The sequence below is a fragment of the Procambarus clarkii genome, chromosome 53 (assembly GCF_040958095.1).
Source record: "Procambarus clarkii isolate CNS0578487 chromosome 53, FALCON_Pclarkii_2.0, whole genome shotgun sequence".
NCBI lineage: Eukaryota > Metazoa > Arthropoda > Malacostraca > Decapoda > Cambaridae > Procambarus > Procambarus clarkii.
In genome coordinates, this window is record NC_091202.1 from 4,953,065 (window position 1) to 4,976,442 (window position 23,378).

A 23,378-nucleotide genomic window follows, 5' to 3' on the forward strand; every position below is an offset into this window, starting at 1 on the left:
CTGAGTAATTACGACCAGTAAGAATGCAATACCAAAAAATTAATGCTTACACAAACAAATCCACAATCGCCGTGATGAGGGTGTACGGAAATGATGGGATCATCCCTGGCGTACGCTCGAACCCTCATCATTCATTGCCCTTGTGGGTTTGTTCATTTGATGCATCGCGCTATTGTGATTTCTGCGTGTATTAATGCATACATGTTTGAAATAGGGAAAAGAGGATACTAAGAACTTTTTTCTCCAAGCGTTAGAAATGAAATACTTATTCTTCGGTAGCAAATTGTTCATGTTATATTTCTGTAGTACAGTTTTGGTCGTTATAATATACAATGGACATGAATACACTGGAGAAAGCGTCTATCAAAGGAGGACAAAGTTAACTCTCCCTCGTTCTATTGGCCACGATTGCATATCACCAGACTTCACCTGACTAGATATAGTATATAATTCCGCATGCGCAACTCATACCTTCACTTGCTTGATCAGTCCTCTCCTGACTGCACTGTTGCCCTTACTCTCGCCCGTTGCTGTAGCCATGGTCAAGACAAAGCCATCTGTGGAGACTTTCGTCTTGCCCAACAAGCTTCTGATGATTAAGGAGCAAGTAAGAATAATGGAGCTCTCAGCAGCTAAGATCTCGAAACTCAGGCGTCGCAACAAAGGCTTGCACAGATATGTTATGTTGAGAAACCTCAAAAGAAGAATGCAGCTCGAGTTAGTGAGGGACACAACGAAATTTGCGGAAGACCTATGTAGCGATAATCCTTCCCCGTAGCTGCTTATCACGAGACACATTAAAATGCACTCCTCAGACATCAACGACCAGTCTGCTTAAGGGACACAGACGAGGACAAATTTGGAATGACCAAAAAATCAATGAATAAATGATCGTAATAAGGTAAATTTGACTGATATTTTTATCGAAACGTTAGTGATAAGACAGCTGGTGTTGTTCATCAGCTATATCTTCCTCATTTTAGGCCCCATTTACATTTTGAAGTTCAGGTTAAAAGAGGACGCTAGGATTTACCAATTGAAGTGTTAGTAATAGGACACCTGGTGTTGTTCTTCAGCTATATCTTACTCTGGATAGGCCCCATTTAGATTATGCATTTCAAATTTGGTCTCCATACTATAGTATGGATATAAATTCACTTGAACGTGTCCAACGTAAGATGGCAAAGTTTACTCCCCAAATTAGATACCTTTTATATGAAGAAAGATTTAACTAAGATAAAATTGTAATCACAGGAAAGGCAAGGAGTTAGGGGTGACATGATAGAGGTTTAGAAGTGGAAAAATGGACATACCAAAGGGAAAATTAATAAGGAATTAATAGGTCAACACAACATAGAACTTGCAACAATAGGTATAAATTGAATAAGTTTAGATTCAGGAAAGACCTGAGGTAAATACTGGTTCGGTAGCAGTGTTGTTGATTTGTTGAGCAATTTCCGTGTAACATAATAAAAGTAGGATTCCTTGATTGTTTCAAGCGAAGGTTAGAAAATCATGTATGAAAAATGTAACCTGGATATAAATAGGATCTGCCTCAAATGGGCCAATAGGCCTTCTGCAGTTCCCTTCATTCTGCCTCATATAGCCAATAAGTTTTTTGCTTTTACCTTTATTCATATGTTCTAATGCGTACAAGTTCATGAATGGACATAACAAAAGAGATAATACTATTGTATTAAAAGTATCAAGACCAAACAATGTGTATCAATTTAATAAGTTTAGATTTCGGAAATGCCTGGGTAAATACTGGTTCGGTATCAGTGTTGTTGATTTGTTGAGCAATTTCCAGTGTAACATAATAGAAGTAGGATTCCTTGATTGTTTCGAAGCGTAGGGTAGAAATTCAGTATATGAATGATGTAACGTTGAAAATAAATAGGATCTGCCTCGAATGGGCCAATAGGCCTTCTGCAGTTCCCTTCATTCTGCCTCATATAGCCAGTAAGTCTTTTGCTTTTACCTTTATTCATATGTTCTAATGCGTACAAGTTCATGAATGGACATAACAAAAGAGATATTACTATTGTATTAAAAGTATCAAGACCAAACAATGTGTTTCAATTTAATAAGTTTAGATTTCGGAAATGCCTGGGTAAATACTGGTTCGGTATCAGTGTTGTTGATTTGTTGAGCAATTTCCATGTAACATAATAGAAGTAGGATTCCTTGATTGTTTCGAGCGTAGGGTAGAAATTCGAATATGAATGATGTAACGTTGAAAATAAATAGGATCTGCCTCGAATGGGCCAATAGGCCTTCTGCAATTCCCTTCATTCTGCCTCATATTGCCAGTAAGTCTTTTGCTTTTACCTTTATTCATATGTTCTAATGCGTACAAGTTCATGAATGGACATAACAAAAGAGATATTACTATTGTATTAAAAGTATCAAGACCAAACAATATGTATCAATTTAATAAGTTTAGATTTCGGAAATGCCTGGGTAAATACTGGTTCGGTAGCAGTGTTGTTGATTTGTTGAGCAATTTCCGTGTAACATAATAGAAGTAGGATTCCTTGATTGTTTCAAGCGTAGGGTAGAAATTCATATATGAATGATGTAACGTGGAAAATAAATAGGATCTGCCTCGAATGGGCCAATAGGCCTTCTGCAGTTCCCTTCATTCTTCCTCATATAGCCAGTAAGCCTTTTGCGTTTACCTTTATTCATATGTTCTAATGAGTACAAGTTCATGAATGGACATAACAAAAGAGATATTACTATTGTATTTAAAGTATCAAGACCAAACAATGTGTATCAATTTAATAAGTTTAGATTTAGGAAATGCCTGGGTAAATACTGCATTGGTAACAGGGGTGTTGGTTTGTGGAACCAATTACCGCGTAAGATAAAAGAAGTAGGATCCATTGATTGTTTTCAGCGTAGACTGGACATATATATAAAATTGATTGGGTGGTTATAACAACCTGTCCTCTTAAAAAGAACGTCGCTTTTGCCCGTATGGCCGAATTTGGACGTAAATTGAAAATGAAAAAAAATGAAAATAAATTGGGGATTTTTTTTCAACAACAGTAAGTTAAGGTTCCTCTGATAGGTTAGGTAGGCAGGAAATTCTCATAAAGTTTCATAACGTTTTGAAAAATGTTAATTTAAAGTGTCCTCTCATAACCTCTGCGCGTACGCCGGACGACTCAAATAGAAAACGGAACAGAACGTCACTTTTGTGAGTCGATTTCACTTCAAATTACGTCCAAATTTGGCCATAGCGCGCATAAGAGCGAAAAATGACGTTATTTTTAAGAGGACGGGTTGGGTTATAAATAGGAAAGGCCTCATATGTTCCAATAGGACTTCTGCTCTTACCTTCATTCTTGGGTTCTTACAATAGTACATAGGTAATGATGTTAAAGTTAATGGATATAAGCTTGTTGGTGGTGAGATTGCAAAACTGATCTGAGTAATTACGACCAGTAAGAATGCAATACCAAAAAATTAATGCTTACACAAACAAATCCACAATCGCCGTGATGAGGGTGTACGGAAATGATGGGATCATCCCTGGCGTACGCTCGAACCCTCATCATTCATTGCCCTTGTGGGTTTGTTCATTTGATGCATCGCGCTATTGTGATTTCTGCGTGTATTAATGCATACATGTTTGAAATAGGGAAAAGAGGATACTAAGAACTTTTTTCTCCAAGCGTTAGAAATGAAATACTTATTCTTCGGTAGCAAATTGTTCATGTTATATTTCTGTAGTACAGTTTTGGTCGTTATAATATACAATGGACATGAATACACTGGAGAAAGCGTCTATCAAAGGAGGACAAAGTTAACTCTCCCTCGTTCTATTGGCCACGATTGCATATCACCAGACTTCACCTGACTAGATATAGTATATAATTCCGCATGCGCAACTCATACCTTCACTTGCTTGATCAGTCCTCTCCTGACTGCACTGTTGCCTTACTCTCGCCCGTTGCTGTAGCCATGGTCAAGACAAAGCCATCTGTGGAGACTTTCGTCTTGCCCAACAAGCTTCTGATGATTAAGGAACAAGTAAGAATAATGGAGCTCTCAGCAGCTAAGATCTCGAAACTCAGGCGTCGCAACAAAGGCTTGCACAGATATGTTATGTTGAGAAACCTCAAAAGAAGAATGCAGCTCGAGTTAGTGAGGGACACAACGAAATGCAATACCAAAAAATTAATGCTTACACAAACAAATCCACAATCGCCGTGATGAGGGTGTACGGAAATGATGGGATCATCCCTGGCGTACGCTCGAACCCTCATCATTCATTGCCCTTGTGGGTTTGTTCATTTGATGCATCGCGCTATTGTGATTTCTGCGTGTATTAATGCATACATGTTTGAAATAGGGAAAAGAGGATACTAAGAACTTTTTTCTCCAAGCGTTAGAAATGAAATACTTATTCTTCGGTAGCAAATTGTTCATGTTATATTTCTGTAGTACAGTTTTGGTCGTTATAATATACAATGGACATGAATACACTGGAGAAAGCGTCTATCAAAGGAGGACAAAGTTAACTCTCCCTCGTTCTATTGGCCACGATTGCATATCACCAGACTTCACCTGACTAGATATAGTATATAATTCCGCATGCGCAACTCATACCTTCACTTGCTTGATCAGTCCTCTCCTGACTGCACTGTTGCCTTACTCTCGCCCGTTGCTGTAGCCATGGTCAAGACAAAGCCATCTGTGGAGACTTTCGTCTTGCCCAACAAGCTTCTGATGATTAAGGAACAAGTAAGAATAATGGAGCTCTCAGCAGCTAAGATCTCGAAACTCAGGCGTCGCAACAAAGGCTTGCACAGATATGTTATGTTGAGAAACCTCAAAAGAAGAATGCAGCTCGAGTTAGTGAGGGACACAACGAAATTTGCGGAAGACCTATGTAGCGATAATCCTTCCCCGTAGCTGCTTACCACGAGACACATTAAAATGCACTCCTCAGACATCAACGACCAGTCTGCTTAAGGGACACAGACGAGGACAAATTTGGAATGACCAAAAAATCAATGAATAAATGATCGTAATAAGGTAAATTTGACTGATATTTTTATCGAAACGTTAGTGATAAGACAGCTGGTGTTGTTCATCAGCTATATCTTCCTCGTTTTAGGCCCCATTTACATTTTGAAGTTCAGGTTAAAAGAGGACGCTAGGATTTACCAATTGAAGTGTTAGTAATAGGACACCTGGTGTTGTTCTTCAGCTATATCTTACTCTGGATAGGCCCCATTTAGATTATGCATTACAAATTTGGTCTCCATACTATAGTATGGATATAAATTCACTTGAACGTGTCCAACGTAAGATGGCAAAGTTTACTCCCCAAATTAGATACCTTTTATATGAAGAAAGATTTAACTAAGATAAAATTGTAATCACAGGAAAGGCAAGGAGTTAGGGGTGACATGATAGAGGTTTAGAAGTGGAAAAATGGACATACCAAAGGGAAAATTAATAAGGAATTAATAGGTCAACACAACATAGAACTTGCAACAATAGGTATAAATTGAATAAGTTTAGATTCAGGAAAGACCTGGGTAAATACTGGTTCGGTAGCAGTGTTGTTGATTTGTTGAGCAATTTCCGTGTAACATAATAAAAGTAGGATTCCTTGATTGTTTCAAGCGAAGGTTAGAAAATCATGTATGAAAAATGTAACCTGGATATAAATAGGATCTGCCTCAAATGGGCCAATAGGCCTTCTGCAGTTCCCTTCATTCTGCCTCATATAGCCAATAAGTTTTTTGCTTTTACCTTTATTCATATGTTCTAATGCGTACAAGTTCATGAATGGACATAACAAAAGAGATAATACTATTGTATTAAAAGTATCAGGGCCAAACAATGTGTATCAATTTAATAAGTTTAGATTTCGGAAATGCCTGGGTAAATACTGGTTCGGTATCAGTGTTGTTGATTTGTTGAGCAATTTCCATGTAACATAATAGAAGTAGGATTCCTTGATTGTTTCGAGCGTAGGGTAGAAATTCGTATATGAATGATGTAACGTTGAAAATAAATAGGATCTGCCTCGAATGGGCCAATAGGCCTTCTGCAGTTCCCTTCATTCTGCCTCATATAGCCAGTAAGTCTTTTGCTTTTACCTTTATTCATATGTTCTAATGCGTACAAGTTCATGAATGGACATAACAAAAGCGATATTACTATTGTATTAAAAGTATCAAGACCAAACAATGTGTTTCAATTTAATAAGTTTAGATTTCGGAAATGCCTGGGTAAATACTGGTTCGGTATCAGTGTTGTTGATTTGTTGAGCAATTTCCATGTAACATAATAGAAGTAGGATTCCTTGATTGTTTCGAGCGTAGGGTAGAAATTCGAATATGAATGATGTAACGTTGAAAATAAATAGGATCTGCCTCGAATGGGCCAATAGGCCTTCTGCAGTTCCCTTCATTCTGCCTCATATTGCCAGTAAGTCTTTTGCTTTTACCTTTATTCATATGTTCTAATGCGTACAAGTTCATGAATGGACATAACAAAAGAGATATTACTATTGTATTAAAAGTATCAAGACCAAACAATATGTATCAATTTAATAAGTTTAGATTTCGGAAATGCCTGGGTAAATACTGGTTCGGTAGCAGTGTTGTTGATTTGTTGAGCAATTTCCGTGTAACATAATAGAAGTAGGATTCCTTGATTGTTTCAAGCGTAGGGTAGAAATTCATATATGAATGATGTAACGTGGAAAATAAATAGGATCTGCCTCGAATGGGCCAATAGGCCTTCTGCAGTTCCCTTCATTCTTCCTCATATAGCCAGTAAGCCTTTTGCGTTTACCTTTATTCATATGTTCTAATGAGTACAAGTTCATGAATGGACATAACAAAAGAGATATTACTATTGTATTTAAAGTATCAAGACCAAACAATGTGTATCAATTTAATAAGTTTAGATTTAGGAAATGCCTGGGTAAATACTGCATTGGTAACAGGGGTGTTGGTTTGTGGAACCAATTACCGTGTAAGATAAAAGAAGTAGGATCCATTGATTGTTTTCAGCGTAGACTGGACATATATATAAAATTGATTGGGTGGTTATAACAACCTGTCCTCTTAAAAAGAACGTCGCTTTTGGCCGTTTGCCCGTATAGCCGAATTTGGACGTAATTTGAAAATGAAAAAAAAATGAAAATAAATTGGGGATTTTTTTTCAACAACAGTAAGTTAAGGGTCCTCTGATAGGTTAGGTAGGCAGGAAATTCTCATAAAGTTTCATAACGTTTTGAAAAATGTTAATTTAAAGTGTCCTCTCATAACCTCTGCGCGTACGCCGGACGACTCAAATAGAAAACGGAACAAAATGTCACTTTTGTGAGTCGATTTCACTTCAAATTACGTCCAAATTTGGCCATAGCGCGCATAAGAGCGAAAAATGACGTTATTTTTAACAGGACGGGTTGGGTTATAAATAGGAAAGGCCTCATATGTTCCAATAGGACTTCTGCTCTTACCTTCATTCTTGGGTTCGTACAATAGTACATAGGTAATGATGTTAAAGTTAATGGATATAAGCTTGTTGGTGGTGAGATTGCAAAACTGATCTGAGTAATTACGACCAGTAAGAATGCAATACCAAAAAATTAATGCTTACACAAACAAATCCACAATCGCCGTGATGAGGGTGTACGGAAATGATGGGATCATCCCTGGCGTACGCTCGAACCCTCATCATTCATTGCCCTTGTGGGTTTGTTCATTTGATGCATCGCGCTATTGTGATTTCTGCGTGTATTAATGCATACATGTTTGAAATAGGGAAAAGAGGATACTAAGAACTTTTTTCTCCAAGCGTTAGAAATGAAATACTTATTCTTCGGTAGCAAATTGTTCATGTTATATTTCTGTAGTACAGTTTTGGTCGTTATAATATACAATGGACATGAATACACTGGAGAAAGCGTCTATCAAAGGAGGACAAAGTTAACTCTCCCTCGTTCTATTGGCCACGATTGCATATCACCAGACTTCACCTGACTAGATATAGTATATAATTCCGCATGCGCAACTCATACCTTCACTTGCTTGATCAGTCCTCTCCTGACTGCACTGTTGCCTTACTCTCGCCCGTTGCTGTAGCCATGGTCAAGACAAAGCCATCTGTGGAGACTTTCGTCTTGCCCAACAAGCTTCTGATGATTAAGGAACAAGTAAGAATAATGGAGCTCTCAGCAGCTAAGATCTCGAAACTCAGGCGTCGCAACAAAGGCTTGCACAGATATGTTATGTTGAGAAACCTCAAAAGAAGAATGCAGCTCGAGTTAGTGAGGGACACAACGAAATTTGCGGAAGACCTATGTAGCGATAATCCTTCCCCGTAGCTGCTTACCACGAGACACATTAAAATGCACTCCTCAGACATCAACGACCAGTCTGCTTAAGGGACACAGACGAGGACAAATTTGGAATGACCAAAAAATCAATGAATAAATGATCGTAATAAGGTAAATTTGACTGATATTTTTATCGAAACGTTAGTGATAAGACAGCTGGTGTTGTTCATCAGCTATATCTTCCTCGTTTTAGGCCCCATTTACATTTTGAAGTTCAGGTTAAAAGAGGACGCTAGGATTTACCAATTGAAGTGTTAGTAATAGGACACCTGGTGTTGTTCTTCAGCTATATCTTACTCTGGATAGGCCCCATTTAGATTATGCATTACAAATTTGGTCTCCATACTATAGTATGGATATAAATTCACTTGAACGTGTCCAACGTAAGATGGCAAAGTTTACTCCCCAAATTAGATACCTTTTATATGAAGAAAGATTTAACTAAGATAAAATTGTAATCACAGGAAAGGCAAGGAGTTAGGGGTGACATGATAGAGGTTTAGAAGTGGAAAAATGGACATACCAAAGGGAAAATTAATAAGGAATTAATAGGTCAACACAACATAGAACTTGCAACAATAGGTATAAATTGAATAAGTTTAGATTCAGGAAAGACCTGGGTAAATACTGGTTCGGTAGCAGTGTTGTTGATTTGTTGAGCAATTTCCGTGTAACATAATAAAAGTAGGATTCCTTGATTGTTTCAAGCGAAGGTTAGAAAATCATGTATGAAAAATGTAACCTGGATATAAATAGGATCTGCCTCAAATGGGCCAATAGGCCTTCTGCAGTTCCCTTCATTCTGCCTCATATAGCCAATAAGTTTTTTGCTTTTACCTTTATTCATATGTTCTAATGCGTACAAGTTCATGAATGGACATAACAAAAGAGATAATACTATTGTATTAAAAGTATCAGGGCCAAACAATGTGTATCAATTTAATAAGTTTAGATTTCGGAAATGCCTGGGTAAATACTGGTTCGGTATCAGTGTTGTTGATTTGTTGAGCAATTTCCATGTAACATAATAGAAGTAGGATTCCTTGATTGTTTCGAGCGTAGGGTAGAAATTCGTATATGAATGATGTAACGTTGAAAATAAATAGGATCTGCCTCGAATGGGCCAATAGGCCTTCTGCAGTTCCCTTCATTCTGCCTCATATAGCCAGTAAGTCTTTTGCTTTTACCTTTATTCATATGTTCTAATGCGTACAAGTTCATGAATGGACATAACAAAAGCGATATTACTATTGTATTAAAAGTATCAAGACCAAACAATGTGTTTCAATTTAATAAGTTTAGATTTCGGAAATGCCTGGGTAAATACTGGTTCGGTATCAGTGTTGTTGATTTGTTGAGCAATTTCCATGTAACATAATAGAAGTAGGATTCCTTGATTGTTTCGAGCGTAGGGTAGAAATTCGAATATGAATGATGTAACGTTGAAAATAAATAGGATCTGCCTCGAATGGGCCAATAGGCCTTCTGCAGTTCCCTTCATTCTGCCTCATATTGCCAGTAAGTCTTTTGCTTTTACCTTTATTCATATGTTCTAATGCGTACAAGTTCATGAATGGACATAACAAAAGAGATATTACTATTGTATTAAAAGTATCAAGACCAAACAATATGTATCAATTTAATAAGTTTAGATTTCGGAAATGCCTGGGTAAATACTGGTTCGGTAGCAGTGTTGTTGATTTGTTGAGCAATTTCCGTGTAACATAATAGAAGTAGGATTCCTTGATTGTTTCAAGCGTAGGGTAGAAATTCATATATGAATGATGTAACGTGGAAAATAAATAGGATCTGCCTCGAATGGGCCAATAGGCCTTCTGCAGTTCCCTTCATTCTTCCTCATATAGCCAGTAAGCCTTTTGCGTTTACCTTTATTCATATGTTCTAATGAGTACAAGTTCATGAATGGACATAACAAAAGAGATATTACTATTGTATTTAAAGTATCAAGACCAAACAATGTGTATCAATTTAATAAGTTTAGATTTAGGAAATGCCTGGGTAAATACTGCATTGGTAACAGGGGTGTTGGTTTGTGGAACCAATTACCGCGTAAAATAAAAGAAGTAGGATACATTGATTGTTTTCAGCGTAGACTGGACATATATATAAAATTGATTGGGTGGTTATAACAACCTGTCCTCTTAAAAAGAACGTCGCTTTTGGCCGTATGGCCGAATTTGGACGTAATTTGAAAATGAAAATAAATTGGGGATTTTTTTTCAACAACAGTAAGTTAAGGGTCCTCTGATAGGTTAGGTAGGCAGGAAATTCTCATAACGTTTTGAAAAATGTTAATTTAAAGTGTCCTCTCATAACCTCTGCGCGTACGCCGGACGACTCAAATAGAAAACGGAACAAAACGTCACTTTTGTGAGTCGATTTCACTTCAAATTACGTCCAAATTTGGCCATAGCGCGCATAAGAGTGAAAAATGACGTTATTTTTAAGAGGACGGGTTGGGTTATAAATAGGAAAGGCCTCATATGTTCCAATAGGACTTCTGCTCTTACCTTCATTCTTGGGTTCGTACAATAGTACATAGGTAATGATGTTAAAGTTAATGGATATAAGCTTGTTGGTGGTGAGATTGCAAAACTGATCTGAGTAATTACGACCAGTAAGAATGCAATACCAAAAAATTAATGCTTACACAAACAAATCCACAATCGCCGTGATGAGGGTGTACGGAAATGATGGGATCATCCCTGGCGTACGCTCGAACCCTCAGCATTCATTGCCCTTGTGGGTTTGTTCATTTGATGCATCGCGCTATTGTGATTTCTGCGTGTATTAATGCATACATGTTTGAAATAGGGAAAAGAGGATACTAAGAACTTTTTTCTCCAAGCGTTAGAAATGAAATACTTATTCTTCGGTAGCAAATTGTTCATGTTATATTTCTGTAGTACAGTTTTGGTCGTTATAATATACAATGGACATGAATACACTGGAGAAAGCGTCTATCAAAGGAGGACAAAGTTAACTCTCCCTCGTTCTATTGGCCACGATTGCATATCACCAGACTTCACCTGACTAGATATAGTATATAATTCCGCATGCGCAACTCATACCTTCACTTGCTTGATCAGTCCTCTCCTGACTGCACTGTTGCCCTACTCTCGCCCGTTGCTGTAGCCATGGTCAAGACAAAGCCATCTGTGGAGATTTTCGTCTTGCCCAACAAGCTTCTGATGATTAAGGAGCAAGTAAGAATAATGGAGCTCTCAGCAGCTAAGATCTCGAAACTCAGGCGTCGCAACAAAGGCTTGCACAGATATGTTATGTTGAGAAACCTCAAAAGAAGAATGCAGCTCGAGTTAGTGAGGGACACAACGAAATTTGCGGAAGACCTATGTAGCGATAATCCTTCCCCGTAGCTGCTTATCACGAGACACGTTAAAATGCACTCCTCAGACATCAACGACCAGTCTGCTTAAGGGACACAGACGAGGACAAATTTGGAATGACCAAAAAATCAATGAATAAATGATCGTAATAAGGTAAATTTGACTGATATTTTTATCGAAACGTTAGTGATAAGACAGCTGGTGTTGTTCATCAGCTATATCTTCCTCATTTTAGGCCCCATTTACATTTTGAAGTTCAGGTTAAAAGAGGACGCTAGGATTTACCAATTGAAGTGTTAGTAATAGGACACCTGGTGTTGTTCTTCAGCTATATCTTACTCTGGATAGGCCCCATTTAGATTATGCATTTCAAATTTGGTCTCCATACTATAGTATGGATATAAATTCACTTGAACGTGTCCAACGTAAGATGGCAAAGTTTACTCCCCAAATTAGATACCTTTTATATGAAGAAAGATTTAACTAAGATAAAATTGTAATCACAGGAAAGGCAAGGAGTTAGGGGTGACATGATAGAGGTTTAGAAGTGGAAAAATGGACATACCAAAGGGAAAATTAATAAGGAATTAATAGGTCAACACAACATAGAACTTGCAACAATAGGTATAAATTGAATAAGTTTAGATTCAGGAAAGACCTGGGTAAATACTGGTTCGGTAGCAGTGTTGTTGATTTGTTGAGCAATTTCCGTGTAACATAATAAAAGTAGGATTCCTTGATTGTTTCAAGCGAAGGTTAGAAAATCATGTATGAAAAATGTAACCTGGATATAAATAGGATCTGCCTCAAATGGGCCAATAGGCCTTCTGCAGTTCCCTTCATTCTGCCTCATATAGCCAATAAGTTTTTTGCTTTTACCTTTATTCATATGTTCTAATGCGTACAAGTTCATGAATGGACATAACAAAAGAGATAATACTATTGTATTAAAAGTATCAGGGCCAAACAATGTGTATCAATTTAATAAGTTTAGATTTCGGAAATGCCTGGGTAAATACTGGTTCGGTATCAGTGTTGTTGATTTGTTGAGCAATTTCCATGTAACATAATAGAAGTAGGATTCCTTGATTGTTTCGAGCGTAGGGTAGAAATTCGTATATGAATGATGTAACGTTGAAAATAAATAGGATCTGCCTCGAATGGGCCAATAGGCCTTCTGCAGTTCCCTTCATTCTGCCTCATATAGCCAGTAAGTCTTTTGCTTTTACCTTTATTCATATGTTCTAATGCGTACAAGTTCATGAATGGACATAACAAAAGCGATATTACTATTGTATTAAAAGTATCAAGACCAAACAATGTGTTTCAATTTAATAAGTTTAGATTTCGGAAATGCCTGGGTAAATACTGGTTCGGTATCAGTGTTGTTGATTTGTTGAGCAATTTCCATGTAACATAATAGAAGTAGGATTCCTTGATTGTTTCGAGCGTAGGGTAGAAATTCGAATATGAATGATGTAACGTTGAAAATAAATAGGATCTGCCTCGAATGGGCCAATAGGCCTTCTGCAGTTCCCTTCATTCTGCCTCATATTGCCAGTAAGTCTTTTGCTTTTACCTTTATTCATATGTTCTAATGCGTACAAGTTCATGAATGGACATAACAAAAGAGATATTACTATTGTATTAAAAGTATCAAGACCAAACAATATGTATCAATTTAATAAGTTTAGATTTCGGAAATGCCTGGGTAAATACTGGTTCGGTAGCAGTGTTGTTGATTTGTTGAGCAATTTCCGTGTAACATAATAGAAGTAGGATTCCTTGATTGTTTCAAGCGTAGGGTAGAAATTCATATATGAATGATGTAACGTGGAAAATAAATAGGATCTGCCTCGAATGGGCCAATAGGCCTTCTGCAGTTCCCTTCATTCTTCCTCATATAGCCAGTAAGCCTTTTGCGTTTACCTTTATTCATATGTTCTAATGAGTACAAGTTCATGAATGGACATAACAAAAGAGATATTACTATTGTATTTAAAGTATCAAGACCAAACAATGTGTATCAATTTAATAAGTTTAGATTTAGGAAATGCCTGGGTAAATACTGCATTGGTAACAGGGGTGTTGGTTTGTGGAACCAATTACCGTGTAAGATAAAAGAAGTAGGATCCATTGATTGTTTTCAGCGTAGACTGGACATATATATAAAATTGATTGGGTGGTTATAACAACCTGTCCTCTTAAAAAGAACGTCGCTTTTGGCCGTTTGCCCGTATAGCCGAATTTGGACGTAATTTGAAAATGAAAAAAAAAATGAAAATAAATTGGGGATTTTTTTTCAACAACAGTAAGTTAAGGGTCCTCTGATAGGTTAGGTAGGCAGGAAATTCTCATAAAGTTTCATAACGTTTTGAAAAATGTTAATTTAAAGTGTCCTCTCATAACCTCTGCGCGTACGCCGGACGACTCAAATAGAAAACGGAACAAAATGTCACTTTTGTGAGTCGATTTCACTTCAAATTACGTCCAAATTTGGCCATAGCGCGCATAAGAGCGAAAAATGACGTTATTTTTAACAGGACGGGTTGGGTTATAAATAGGAAAGGCCTCATATGTTCCAATAGGACTTCTGCTCTTACCTTCATTCTTGGGTTCGTACAATAGTACATAGGTAATGATGTTAAAGTTAATGGATATAAGCTTGTTGGTGGTGAGATTGCAAAACTGATCTGAGTAATTACGACCAGTAAGAATGCAATACCAAAAAATTAATGCTTACACAAACAAATCCACAATCGCCGTGATGAGGGTGTACGGAAATGATGGGATCATCCCTGGCGTACGCTCGAACCCTCATCATTCATTGCCCTTGTGGGTTTGTTCATTTGATGCATCGCGCTATTGTGATTTCTGCGTGTATTAATGCATACATGTTTGAAATAGGGAAAAGAGGATACTAAGAACTTTTTTCTCCAAGCGTTAGAAATGAAATACTTATTCTTCGGTAGCAAATTGTTCATGTTATATTTCTGTAGTACAGTTTTGGTCGTTATAATATACAATGGACATGAATACACTGGAGAAAGCGTCTATCAAAGGAGGACAAAGTTAACTCTCCCTCGTTCTATTGGCCACGATTGCATATCACCAGACTTCACCTGACTAGATATAGTATATAATTCCGCATGCGCAACTCATACCTTCACTTGCTTGATCAGTCCTCTCCTGACTGCACTGTTGCCTTACTCTCGCCCGTTGCTGTAGCCATGGTCAAGACAAAGCCATCTGTGGAGACTTTCGTCTTGCCCAACAAGCTTCTGATGATTAAGGAACAAGTAAGAATAATGGAGCTCTCAGCAGCTAAGATCTCGAAACTCAGGCGTCGCAACAAAGGCTTGCACAGATATGTTATGTTGAGAAACCTCAAAAGAAGAATGCAGCTCGAGTTAGTGAGGGACACAACGAAATTTGCGGAAGACCTATGTAGCGATAATCCTTCCCCGTAGCTGCTTACCACGAGACACATTAAAATGCACTCCTCAGACATCAACGACCAGTCTGCTTAAGGGACACAGACGAGGACAAATTTGGAATGACCAAAAAATCAATGAATAAATGATCGTAATAAGGTAAATTTGACTGATATTTTTATCGAAACGTTAGTGATAAGACAGCTGGTGTTGTTCATCAGCTATATCTTCCTCGTTTTAGGCCCCATTTACATTTTGAAGTTCAGGTTAAAAGAGGACGCTAGGATTTACCAATTGAAGTGTTAGTAATAGGACACCTGGTGTTGTTCTTCAGCTATATCTTACTCTGGATAGGCCCCATTTAGATTATGCATTACAAATTTGGTCTCCATACTATAGTATGGATATAAATTCACTTGAACGTGTCCAACGTAAGATGGCAAAGTTTACTCCCCAAATTAGATACCTTTTATATGAAGAAAGATTTAACTAAGATAAAATTGTAATCACAGGAAAGGCAAGGAGTTAGGGGTGACATGATAGAGGTTTAGAAGTGGAAAAATGGACATACCAAAGGGAAAATTAATAAGGAATTAATAGGTCAACACAACATAGAACTTGCAACAATAGGTATAAATTGAATAAGTTTAGATTCAGGAAAGACCTGGGTAAATACTGGTTCGGTAGCAGTGTTGTTGATTTGTTGAGCAATTTCCGTGTAACATAATAAAAGTAGGATTCCTTGATTGTTTCAAGCGAAGGTTAGAAAATCATGTATGAAAAATGTAACCTGGATATAAATAGGATCTGCCTCAAATGGGCCAATAGGCCTTCTGCAGTTCCCTTCATTCTGCCTCATATAGCCAATAAGTTTTTTGCTTTTACCTTTATTCATATGTTCTAATGCGTACAAGTTCATGAATGGACATAACAAAAGAGATAATACTATTGTATTAAAAGTATCAGGGCCAAACAATGTGTATCAATTTAATAAGTTTAGATTTCGGAAATGCCTGGGTAAATACTGGTTCGGTATCAGTGTTGTTGATTTGTTGAGCAATTTCCATGTAACATAATAGAAGTAGGATTCCTTGATTGTTTCGAGCGTAGGGTAGAAATTCGTATATGAATGATGTAACGTTGAAAATAAATAGGATCTGCCTCGAATGGGCCAATAGGCCTTCTGCAGTTCCCTTCATTCTGCCTCATATAGCCAGTAAGTCTTTTGCTTTTACCTTTATTCATATGTTCTAATGCGTACAAGTTCATGAATGGACATAACAAAAGCGATATTACTATTGTATTAAAAGTATCAAGACCAAACAATGTGTTTCAATTTAATAAGTTTAGATTTCGGAAATGCCTGGGTAAATACTGGTTCGGTATCAGTGTTGTTGATTTGTTGAGCAATTTCCATGTAACATAATAGAAGTAGGATTCCTTGATTGTTTCGAGCGTAGGGTAGAAATTCGAATATGAATGATGTAACGTTGAAAATAAATAGGATCTGCCTCGAATGGGCCAATAGGCCTTCTGCAGTTCCCTTCATTCTGCCTCATATTGCCAGTAAGTCTTTTGCTTTTACCTTTATTCATATGTTCTAATGCGTACAAGTTCATGAATGGACATAACAAAAGAGATATTACTATTGTATTAAAAGTATCAAGACCAAACAATATGTATCAATTTAATAAGTTTAGATTTCGGAAATGCCTGGGTAAATACTGGTTCGGTAGCAGTGTTGTTGATTTGTTGAGCAATTTCCGTGTAACATAATAGAAGTAGGATTCCTTGATTGTTTCAAGCGTAGGGTAGAAATTCATATATGAATGATGTAACGTGGAAAATAAATAGGATCTGCCTCGAATGGGCCAATAGGCCTTCTGCAGTTCCCTTCATTCTTCCTCATATAGCCAGTAAGCCTTTTGCGTTTACCTTTATTCATATGTTCTAATGAGTACAAGTTCATGAATGGACATAACAAAAGAGATATTACTATTGTATTTAAAGTATCAAGACCAAACAATGTGTATCAATTTAATAAGTTTAGATTTAGGAAATGCCTGGGTAAATACTGCATTGGTAACAGGGGTGTTGGTTTGTGGAACCAATTACCGCGTAAAATAAAAGAAGTAGGATACATTGATTGTTTTCAGCGTAGACTGGACATATATATAAAATTGATTGGGTGGTTATAACAACCTGTCCTCTTAAAAAGAACGTCGCTTTTGGCCGTATGGCCGAATTTGGACGTAATTTGAAAATGAAAATAAATTGGGGATTTTTTTTCAACAACAGTAAGTTAAGGGTCCTCTGATAGGTTAGGTAGGCAGGAAATTCTCATAACGTTTTGAAAAATGTTAATTTAAAGTGTCCTCTCATAACCTCTGCGCGTACGCCGGACGACTCAAATAGAAAACGGAACAAAACGTCACTTTTGTGAGTCGATTTCACTTCAAATTACGTCCAAATTTGGCCATAGCGCGCATAAGAGTGAAAAATGACGTTATTTTTAAGAGGACGGGTTGGGTTATAAATAGGAAAGGCCTCATATGTTCCAATAGGACTTCTGCTCTTACCTTCATTCTTGGGTTCGTACAATAGTACATAGGTAATGATGTTAAAGTTAATGGATATAAGCTTGTTGGTGGTGAGATTGCAAAACTGATCTGAGTAATTACGACCAGTAAGAATGCAATACCAAAAAATTAATGCTTACACAAACAAATCCACAATCGCCGTGATGAGGGTGTACGGAAATGATGGGATCATCCCTGGCGTACGCTCGAACCCTCAGCATTCATTGCCCTTGTGGGTTTGTTCATTTGATGCATCGCGCTATTGTGATTTCTGCGTGTATTAATGCATACATGTTTGAAATAGGGAAAAGAGGATACTAAGAACTTTTTTCTCCAAGCGTTAGAAATGAAATACTTATTCTTCGGTAGCAAATTGTTCATGTTATATTTCTGTAGTACAGTTTTGGTCGTTATAATATACAATGGACATGAATACACTGGAGAAAGCGTCTATCAAAGGAGGACAAAGTTAACTCTCCCTCGTTCTATTGGCCACGATTGCATATCACCAGACTTCACCTGACTAGATATAGTATATAATTCCGCATGCGCAACTCATACCTTCACTTGCTTGATCAGTCCTCTCCTGACTGCACTGTTGCCCTACTCTCGCCCGTTGCTGTAGCCATGGTCAAGACAAAGCCATCTGTGGAGATTTTCGTCTTGCCCAACAAGCTTCTGATGATTAAGGAGCAAGTAAGAATAATGGAGCTCTCAGCAGCTAAGATCTCGAAACTCAGGCGTCGCAACAAAGGCTTGCACAGATATGTTATGTTGAGAAACCTCAAAAGAAGAATGCAGCTCGAGTTAGTGAGGGACACAACGAAATTTGCGGAAGACCTATGTAGCGATAATCCTTCCCCGTAGCTGCTTATCACGAGACACGTTAAAATGCACTCCTCAGACATCAACGACCAGTCTGCTTAAGGGACACAGACGAGGACAAATTTGGAATGACCAAAAAATCAATGAATAAATGATCGTAATAAGGTAAATTTGACTGATATTTTTATCGAAACGTTAGTGATAAGACAGCTGGTGTTGTTCATCAGCTATATCTTCCTCATTTTAGGCCCCATTTACATTTTGAAGTTCAGGTTAAAAGAGGACGCTAGGATTTACCAATTGAAGTGTTAGTAATAGGACACCTGGTGTTGTTCTTCAGCTATATCTTACTCTGGATAGGCCCCATTTAGATTATGCATTTCAAATTTGGTCTCCATACTATAGTATGGATATAAATTCACTTGAACGTGTCCAACGTAAGATGGCAAAGTTTACTCCCCAAATTAGATACCTTTTATATGAAGAAAGATTTAACTAAGATAAAATTGTAATCACAGGAAAGGCAAGGAGTTAGGGGTGACATGATAGAGGTTTAGAAGTGGAAAAATGGACATACCAAAGGGAAAATTAATAAGGAATTAATAGGTCAACACAACATAGAACTTGCAACAATAGGTATAAATTGAATAAGTTTAGATTCAGGAAAGACCTGGGTAAATACTGGTTCGGTAGCAGTGTTGTTGATTTGTTGAGCAATTTCCGTGTAACATAATAAAAGTAGGATTCCTTGATTGTTTCAAGCGAAGGTTAGAAAATCATGTATGAAAAATGTAACCTGGATATAAATAGGATCTGCCTCAAATGGGCCAATAGGCCTTCTGCAGTTCCCTTCATTCTGCCTCATATAGCCAATAAGTTTTTTGCTTTTACCTTTATTCATATGTTCTAATGCGTACAAGTTCATGAATGGACATAACAAAAGAGATAATACTATTGTATTAAAAGTATCAAGGCCAAACAATGTGTATCAATTTAATAAGTTTAGATTTCGGAAATGCCTGGGTAAATACTGGTTCGGTATCAGTGTTGTTGATTTGTTGAGCAATTTCCATGTAACATAATAGAAGTAGGATTCCTTGATTGTTTCGAGCGTAGGGTAGAAATTCGTATATGAATGATGTAACGTTGAAAATAAATAGGATCTGCCTCGAATGGGCCAATAGGCCTTCTGCAGTTCCCTTCATTCTGCCTCATATAGCCAGTAAGTCTTTTGCTTTTACCTTTATTCATATGTTCTAATGCGTACAAGTTCATGAATGGACATAACAAAAGAGATATTACTATTGTATTAAAAGTATCAAGACCAAACAATGTGTTTCAATTTAATAAGTTTAGATTTCGGAAATGCCTGGGTAAATACTGGTTCGGTATCAGTGTTGTTGATTTGTTGAGCAATTTCCATGTAACATAATAGAAGTAGGATTCCTTGATTGTTTCGAGCGTAGGGTAGAAATTCGAATATGAATGATGTAACGTTGAAAATAAATAGGATCTGCCTCGAATTGGCCAATAGGCCTTCTGCAGTTCCCTTCATTCTGCCTCATATTGCCAGTAAGTCTTTTGCTTTTACCTTTATTCATATGTTCTAATGCGTACAAGTTCATGAATGGACATAACAAAAGAGATATTACTATTGTATTAAAAGTATCAAGACCAAACAATATGTATCAATTTAATAAGTTTAGATTTAGGAAATGCCTGGGTAAATACTGCATTGGTAACAGGGGTGTTGGTTTGTGGAACCAATTACCGCGTAAAATAAAAGAAGTAGGATACATTGATTGTTTTCAGCGTAGACTGGACATATATATAAAATTGATTGGGTGGTTATAACAACCTGTCCTCTTAAAAAGAACGTCGCTTTTGGCCGTTTGCCCGTATGGCCGAATTTGGACGTAATTTGAAAATGAAAAAAAAAATGAAAATAAATTGGGGATTTTTTTCAACAACAGTAAGTTAAGGGTCCTCTGATAGGTTAGGTAGGCAGGAAATTCTCATAAAGTTTCATAACGTTTTGAAAAATGTTAATTTAAAGTGTCCTCTCATAACCTCTGCGCGTACGCCGGACGACTCAAATAGAAAACGGAACAAAACGTCACTTTTGTGAGTCGATTTCACTTCAAATTACGTCCAAATTTGGCCATAGCGCGCATAAGAGCGAAAAATGACGTTATTTTTAAGAGGACGGGTTGGGTTATAAATAGGAAAGGCCTCATATGTTCCAATAGGACTTCTGCTCTTACCTTCATTCTTGGGTTCGTACAATAGTACATAGGTAATGATGTTAAAGTTAATGGATATAAGCTTGTTGGTGGTGAGATTGCAAAACTGATCTGAGTAATTACGACCAGTAAGAATGCAATACCAAAAAATTAATGCTTACACAAACAAATCCACAATCGCCGTGATGAGGGTGTACGGAAATGATGGGATCATCCCTGGCGTACGCTCGAACCCTCAGCATTCATTGCCCTTGTGGGTTTGTTCATTTGATGCATCGCGCTATTGTGATTTCTGCGTATATTAATGCATACATGTTTGAAATAGGGAAAAGAGGATACTAAGAACTATTTTCTCCAAGCGTTAGAAATGAAATACTTATTCTTCGGTAGCAAATTGTTCATGTTATATTTCTGTAGTACAGTTTTGGTCGTTATAATATACAATGGACATGAATACACTGGAGAAAGCGTCTATCAAAGGAGGACAAAGTTAACTCTCCCTCGTTCTATTGGCCACGATTGCATATCACCAGACTTCACCTGACTAGATATAGTATATAATTCCGCATGCGCAACTCATACCTTCACTTGCTTGATCAGTCCTCTCCTGACTGCACTGTTGCCTTACTCTCGCCCGTTGCTGTAGCCATGGTCAAGACAAAGCCATCTGTGGAGATTTTCGTCTTGCCCAACAAGCTTCGATGATTAAGGAGCAAGTAAGAATAATGGAGCTCTCAGCAGCTAAGAGACTAAGACTTAGTACGCAGCTAAGAGAGCTGCGTACTCTCAGCAGTACGCAGCTCTCATGCGTACAAGTTCATGAATGGACATAACAAAAGAGATATTACTATTGTATTAAAAGTATCAAGACCAAACAATGTGTATCAATTTAATAAGTTTAGATTTCGGAAATGCCTGGGTAAATACTGGTTCGGTATCAGTGTTGTTGATTTTTTGAGCAATTTCCATGTAACATAATAGAAGTAGGATTCCTTGATTGTTTCGAGCGTAGGGTAGAAATTCGTATATGAATGATGTAACGTTGAAAATAAATAGGATCTGCCTCGAATGGGCCAATAGGCCTTCTGCAGTTCCCTTCATTCTGCCTCATATAGCCAGTAAGTCTTTTGCTTTTACCTTTATTCATATGTTCTAATGCGTACAAGTTCATGAATGGACATAACAAAAGAGATATTACTATTGTATTAAAAGTATCAAGACCAAACAATGTGTTTCAATTTAATAAGTTTAGATTTCGGAAATGCCTGGGTAAATACTGGTTCGGTATCAGTGTTGTTGATTTGTTGAGCAATTTCCATGTAACATAATAGAAGTAGGATTCCTTGATTGTTTCGAGCGTAGGGTAGAAATTCGAATATGAATGATGTAACGTTGAAAATAAATAGGATCTGCCTCGAATGGGCCAATAGGCCTTCTGCAATTCCCTTCATTCTGCCTCATATTGCCAGTAAGTCTTTTGCTTTTACCTTTATTCATATGTTCTAATGCGTACAAGTTCATGAATGAACATAACAAAAGAGATATTACTATTGTATTAAAAGTATCAAGATCAAACAATGTGTATCAATTTAATAAGTTTAGATTTCGGAAATGCCTGGGTAAATACTGGTTCGGTAGCAGTGTTGTTGATTTGTTGAGCAATTTCCGTGTAACATAATAAAAGTAGGATTCATTGATTGTTTCAAGCGAAGGTTAGAAAATCATGTATGAAAAATGTAACCTGGATATAAATAGATCTGCCTCAAATGGGCCAATAGGCCTTCTGCAGTTCCCTTCATTCTGCCTCATATAGCCAATAAGTTTTTTGCTTTTACCTTTATTCATATGTTCTAATGCGTACAAGTTCATGAATGGACATAACAAAAGAGATATTACTATTGTATTAAAAGTATCAAGACCAAACAATGTGTATCAATTTAATAAGTTTAGATTTCGGAAATGCCTGGGTAAATACTGGTTCGGTATCAGTGTTGTTGATTTTTTGAGCAATTTCCATGTAACATAATAGAAGTAGGATTCCTTGATTGTTTCGAGCGTAGGGTAGAAATTCGTATATGAATGATGTAACGTTGAAAATAAATAGGATCTGCCTCGAATGGGCCAATAGGCCTTCTGCAGTTCCCTTCATTCTGCCTCATATAGCCAGTAAGTCTTTTGCTTTTACCTTTATTCATATGTTCTAATGCGTACAAGTTCATGAATGAACATAACAAAAGAGATATTACTATTGTATTAAAAGTATCAAGATCAAACAATGTGTATCAATTTAATAAGTTTAGATTTCGGAAATGCCTGGGTAAATACTGGTTCGGTAGCAGTGTTGTTGATTTGTTGAGCAATTTCCGTGTAGCATAATAAAAGTAGGATTCATTGATTGTTTCAAGCGAAGGTTAGAAAATCATGTATGAAAAATGTAACCTGGATATAAATAGGATCTGCCTCAAATGGGCCAATAGGCCTTCTGCAGTTCCCTTCATTCTGCCTCATATAGCCAATAAGTTTTTTGCTTTTACCTTTATTCATATGTTCTA